Genomic DNA, 6560 nt, shown 5'->3' on the forward strand with positions numbered 1-6560 from the left:
TATTCGGTAAACTCTTTGAGTAAATTTGTTCTGGCGTCTCCTCCTGAATTCCTCACGGAACTGAGGATTTGTGTGTATTCGTGAGGAAACGCCCCTATAAAAACGGAGGTTTCAGCGTTTCCTCACTCCACTCCGTGACCAGCAATCAGTTGGCAAAGATCCATTCATATTGCTGAAACCAGACTTTGATAAACTTGGTAAATTATTCTTTATACCTATTCCTTGTGAAGATTTTGTAGATTAATAGCCTATTTAGAGCAGTCTGACCATTTTAGTCCTTATTATCGGGGAAAGGCCTCGTCGATCACCATCCAGGCTTGCCAGAATTCGTCATTATTTTGCTCATATATATTTTATGAAATAGTTGCGAATGTTTTATAAATGATAAACAAATAAAAGTGGTTGAAACGTTAATAAGTTTTGAGTTTGACTGCAGCATATGGAATTCTTTCAATTTCTTGAACTCTGTCAGTGACATCTTTCCGTCTGCTCCACGCTACCACAATTATTTACGCAGATAGGAGAGGTAATGCAGTACATTGTACGTGTTCTACATTTGATTTTATATATGTAATTTGCTCTTGACTAAATGAATTATCAAAACATTATTTATCACTTATTTGACATTTCAAAAGAATTTTAAAACATTGATTTGTTAGGCACAATGAAAGTCTGAAAAGAAAATGACGTTACGTTTCTCTTCTTTTAGTAAATGCCAAAGACTGTTACGATATACGTCATCAAAACAATGCGAATAAAAGTGGAGTTTATAGCGTCTCTTTATGGAGATCTCATGTTGTTATAGAAATATACTGTGGCGTGGAAACAGATAACGGAGGCTGAACTTTATGTGACATAAATTGTCGCTCCTGCTTTATAATCTCTTGAATAATTTAAAAACAATTCAATATTTTCAGAATTCAATGATTATTAATGTGCGTTAAATATCAGCGACCCGTATCACCCTAAACTCTCTCTTAATACCACTGATATTACTATCATACCATGAAAACAAAGTGAACAAACGTAATTGTACTTTATAAAATCACTGTCGTTCGGATGCTCAGCGTTATATCAATTGGGCTATGCCCTCGTGATATAATTCCTCCAATCCAAACTCCAAACAGTGAATTTATATAGCGATACAATCTTTGTTTGGGGTATATTGTTTTAAGGTGAGACAACCGTCAAAACATTAAATCGATAATATATTATGTAACAGAAAAGTGTATAAGTATATAACATGCAATTAATTATTCATACAATAATGCAGGTTTTTCAAAGCCGTGTCGATGGATCTGTTTATTTCACAAGAAACTTCGAAGAATTTGTAAACGGATTTTAAAGTTACTCCAGAGAATAATGGCTCGGCAAACTCCAAAACGATATGATTACTATATCTCCTAAATGTATAATTAAAAACGCGGATTATTTTTCATGTTTTAAAGGATTTCCACCGAAGCTCAAAAACATAGTAACAAAAAAATAATTTCTTTGCATATGTAAGCTTGGAGGCTTAAAGGCAAATTAATCCCCCCATAAATACTTCCTTTTTATTTCTTCAAAGTTTTTAATTCTTGGCGTACATTTATAGATGCGAAAAGGTTACCATCATTTTCTGTCTTTGCTTTTTTGGCAATTTGTACAGTTTAATGGATTAAGTATTTTGTATGGAAGTCAGAATACTACTTTGTTTACATTTTGCTACTTTAATAACAAATAATTTCACATTTACTTTCTTAGGGGAAACAGGCATCTAACATAAAATAAATAAAAAAAATCATGATTCCGCTTTTTAAGAAGTTAAAATGCTTCTTTAAAACAAAAAGAAATGCAAAAGATAATTAAGAATTTAGAGTGATTACTGTGGAACAAATCAATGAGCCAATTATCTGAAATTTTGCACACACGTTATTTCTCTGAACATGCATCAAATCGAAAAATAACATTATTTTCATTCCTGTTATAACGGAAAACCTAAGTGTGGCCCCTTTAATGTCCCTTTTATTTAAAATTATAGATTCCTGAAATTTTTTACTAACTTTGTATCTGAGTTAAAACATAGAAACATGTCATACAATTATCATGTTTTTAAACATACGCATTACGTCACTGACGATAATTCATTTATAGTATTGTTTATCATTATAATTACATGTCGACGATAAATTTGTGAAACATGTATTTATATCAGACACTTGATATTTTAACCCATTACGTTATATACACGCCTTTTAACGCCTTTTTCACCCCCCTTTGTTGTCTCAAACGATGAAAAAGTGCCCTTTTTAGGCCCCCAACACTTGTTTTTGTTTGAGAAATTTGGTTAAAAAAGTGACCTCTTTTTCGGCGCGGCCCCCCAACCAAAAAGATTTATGTGGCGGTTGCCAGAAGGGGTATGTACCCCCTTCTGTTTGGAGGGTTTGAAGGGGGGCGGAGTCCCCCTCATCGCCAAGAAAATTTTGGACTTGTGAGAGGCTATAGATGACCCCAGATTGATCATAAGGTAACGTGTAACCAACCATGAAAAGCATTTGACTCTATCTCAATCCATTGAGAAGTTGCAGCACTTTGAAATCAATTTTGATGGAAAAAATCAACGCAAAATAGTGATTTTTGGCAATTTCGAGATGTCCCCTCGTTGCCATGGTAACAGAAAATTTAAGCCTGAGCATGTTGTTGAAAGGGCAATGGTCCAGTCAACATTTGTGACAAGTTTGATTAGTGTTGAAGCAGTTTTTATAGTATTATGGCAATTTGAACTTGTAACGGGAAACTTTTCAATAAAAACAGCCATTTTTTCACAAAATGCTCATGAAGTAATGGGTTTATGAAAAAAATCAAAAAAATCTACAAAACAACATTTTGTTCTTGAATTTATATGACAGGCCATGTTTAAACATGAAAAAACGCGATTTAGGGTAATTTCAAGTATTTTCATCATTTTCTGTTAACCCATTACGTTATATACACGCCTTTTAACGCCTTTTTCACCCCCTATCACTTATTTGTTGTCTCAAACGATGAAAAAATGCCTTATTTAGGCCCCCAACACTTGTTTTTGTTTGCGAAATGTTGTTAAAATAAGTGACCTCTTTTTTCGGCGCGGCCCCCTAACCAAAAGATACATTTGGGGTTGCCAGAAGGGGATGTGCCCCTTTCCGTTTGGGGGGTTTGAAGGGGCGGAGTCCCCCTAATCGCCAAAACAATTTTGGACTTGTGAGAGGCTATAAATGACCCCAGATTGATCATAAGGTAACGTGTAACCAACGCTGAAAAGCATTTGACTCTATCTCAATCCATTGAGAGGTTGCAGCACTTTGAAATCAATTTTGATGGAAAAAATCAACGCAAAATAGTGATTTTTGGCAATTTTGAGATGTCCCCTCGTTGCCATGGTAACAGAAAATTTAAGCCTGAGCATAATGTTGAAAGGGCAATGGTCCAGTCAATATATGGCCAAGTTTGATTAGTGTTGAAGCAGTTTTTATAGTATTATGGCAATTTGAACTTGTAACGGGAGACTTTTCAATGAAAACAGCCATTTTCACAAAATGCTCATGAAGTAATGGGTAAATGAAAAAAATCAAAAAATCTACAAAACAACAATTTTTCTTCAAATTTATATGACAGGCCATGTTTAAACATGACAAAACGCGATTTTGGGTAATTTCTAGTATTTTCATCATTTTCTGTTAACCCATTACGTTATATACACGCCTTTTAACGCCCCCCCCCCTTTTTGTTGTCTCAAACGATGAAAACATGCCTCATTTAGGCCCCCAACACTTGTTTTTGTTTAAGAAATGTTGTTAAAAAGTGACCTCTTTTTCGGCGCAGCCCCCCATCCAAAAGATACATGTGGGGGTTGCCAGAAGGGGGATGTGCCCCCTTCTGTTTGGGGGGTTTGAAGGGGGGTGGAGTCCCCCTCATCGCCAAGAAAATTTTGGACATGTGAGAGGCTATAGATGACCCCAGATGGATCATAAGGTAACGTGTAACCAACGCTGAAAAGCATTTGACTCTATCTCAATCCATTAAAAAGTTGCAGCACTTTGGAATCAATTTTGATGGAAAAATCAACGCAAAATAGTGATTTTTGGCAATTTTGAGATGTCCCCTCGTTGCCATGGTAACAGAAAATTTAAGCCTGAGCATGTTGTTGAAAGGGCAATGGTCCAGTCAACATTTGTGCCAAGTTTGATTAGTGTTGAAGCAGTTTTTATAGTATTATGGCAATTTGAACTTGTAACGGGAGACTTTTCAATGAAAACAGCCATTTTTCACAAAATGCTCATGAAGTAATGGGTTAACAGGATTAAAATACATTTAAGAAATGTCTTCGAATGGTGAAACTGAACTATGGATTGATATGACAGCAGTAGATAACTCAAGTGCTTACGAAGTTTTATATTAACTTCTATCTTGGTTAATGCTATTCATCAATGAGTCATTAATCTGTATGTCATGAATGTCGTTTATAATTCTTCAGGCGGTTGGTTGTGTCCATCAATGATTAACCTTTATTTCTGGTGGGAGTTTTAACCGAGTTTCTATAAGTTGGTTATGGCTACTCCCTTTGTGAAGTCGCTTGAAATTGATGGTGTATACTATTATCTATTCCATAGACTGATGCAATATAAAAATACTTTTGCTACCCTGACCAGTGCCCTGCATTTTTGAAGCAAGTTTATATTTATTTTTCATATCTTTCAAAGAACCTAGCGTCGGTATAAATTTAAAAAAAAGCCTTGCAATATATGTATAGTACAAAAGCATTGAGTAGTTGATTTTTCGCTTTTGCTGTTTGCCTAACCGACAGGAATTTAATGCAATTATCTATGTTTCTTTTCTGCAACCTTTGTGAAAGATAATTTTCTTTCATTTAACTGTTCGTTCAAGAAACAATTTAGTAAGATTTCATGTTTGTCAGTCTGAGTGCGTTGACCAAAATATTAGCTAGGAATGATAAAGATAACAAAACTTTTACAGAGTTGCTACATTTATTAATAGTTTATTCATTTTCATGACATGGTTAATGGCTATGACACAAAGAAAAATCAAACATTCGGTAATCTGATTTTCTACTAAATTAAAACGAAAATGGATTCATTTGCGAAAAATAAGATATAACGCACTTTTGAAATGATGTTCTTTTACAGTAATTTAGATAAATACTTGGTTGGAAGTTATTTTTTCAATTTTCCGTGAAAACGAGCCTAAACGAGAAGGTAAACAAACGCCCACTCTGACGACGACGTCAACGCCAATAACAGAGTCATCACAATAGCTCCACTTGTTTCTTCTTAAAGAGGTGATTAAATAATCGAACTTGAATAACTTTTTAAATAGAAAATAGTTATGACAAATCTGTTTTATAACATAAATGATAGCTATAAAAATTTAGACAAACATAAAATTAATTACAATGCTTATGTTTACAAACAATGGTAGGATTAAACGGATATATTGTCGTAATTGTACGTTTAGTTTTGGTGATTTAACTCAATAACGCTAGAGGTTTGCAGAACTCATGATAACAAAATAAACAAATATCTCTTTTTTCGTCGATTGTTTTATTTTTCATTCATTATCGTATAATATAAATCGTTATAAAAATGATGAATTACACGTTTTAAATTTTATTCCGTCGGGCGAAAAGACGCAGTATTAGCATTATATCATTCAAGCGCCTTGTTCGGTATATACCGGAATACGGTGTGCGGTTTGCGTGAATCACAGATTTAATTTAAAAAACAGCTTAAAGCAGTGACCAGTTATTTTATTATGAGAACTTAAAGATCCTGTAATTCAATTGTTTATCATGGTTTTATATCAAAAATATAATGCTCAAATGAAGATTTATCAATATTGTAAGTTAAAAAAAAACCCATTATTTGTTATGATATTACCGAATTTACATTTCATGTTAATAAAGAGAGATAATTAGAAATTTATTTTCTATTAAGTCTTAGTCAAATGTTTAAGTAAGAAATGAATGCATATATTTTAATGATTATATATAATGTGGACAAGGATTTGCATATATTTTATATATATATATATATATTATATATATATATATATATATATATATATATATATATATATATATATATATATATATATATGAAAGAAAGAAAGTCATGAGCGTGAAATTATACATAGAAAAATCTATGTATAATTTCACGCTCATGACTTTCTTTCTTTCATATATATTCATTCTTGGGCGGGAATGGTCTTATAAAACAATAAATGTGTTTGCCATAAGATATTTGTAATAAGAAAATTAATAGTGACTGAGTCAGCCAACTGCGGTAAAAGAAGCTATAAATAGCTCGCCGCTATGGTAATAAAAGTGATGACGTCACAATAAAGTTAAAAATAACTTAAATATATAAGGCCAATTAGCACGAAGACAAAGCAACGGCCGCTGTGGTGTAGTGGTTAGCATACTGGACCGGCAATCCAGAGACCCGTGGTTCGAGTCCCGGCTGCGGCGTGCCGATTTTTCGTGCGATTTTTCTATATATATATATATATATATATATATATATATA

At 33.4% G+C, this 6560-nt stretch overlaps 1 non-coding gene across 1 annotated transcript; it reads left to right on the plus strand.

Moving 5' to 3' along the window:
• The first annotated feature begins 6429 nt into the window (after nt 1–6429).
• On the plus strand, nt 6430–6502 carry Trnaa-ggc (transfer RNA alanine (anticodon GGC)). Its single transcript has one exon. It is a non-coding gene; the product is annotated as a tRNA-Ala (tRNA).
• The last annotated feature ends 58 nt before the right edge of the window (nt 6503–6560 follow it).

Source organism: Ruditapes philippinarum, unplaced genomic scaffold (assembly GCF_026571515.1).
Source record: "Ruditapes philippinarum isolate M1 unplaced genomic scaffold, ASM2657151v2 ctg277_1_1_1_1, whole genome shotgun sequence".
NCBI classification, from domain to species: Eukaryota; Metazoa; Mollusca; class Bivalvia; order Venerida; family Veneridae; genus Ruditapes; species Ruditapes philippinarum.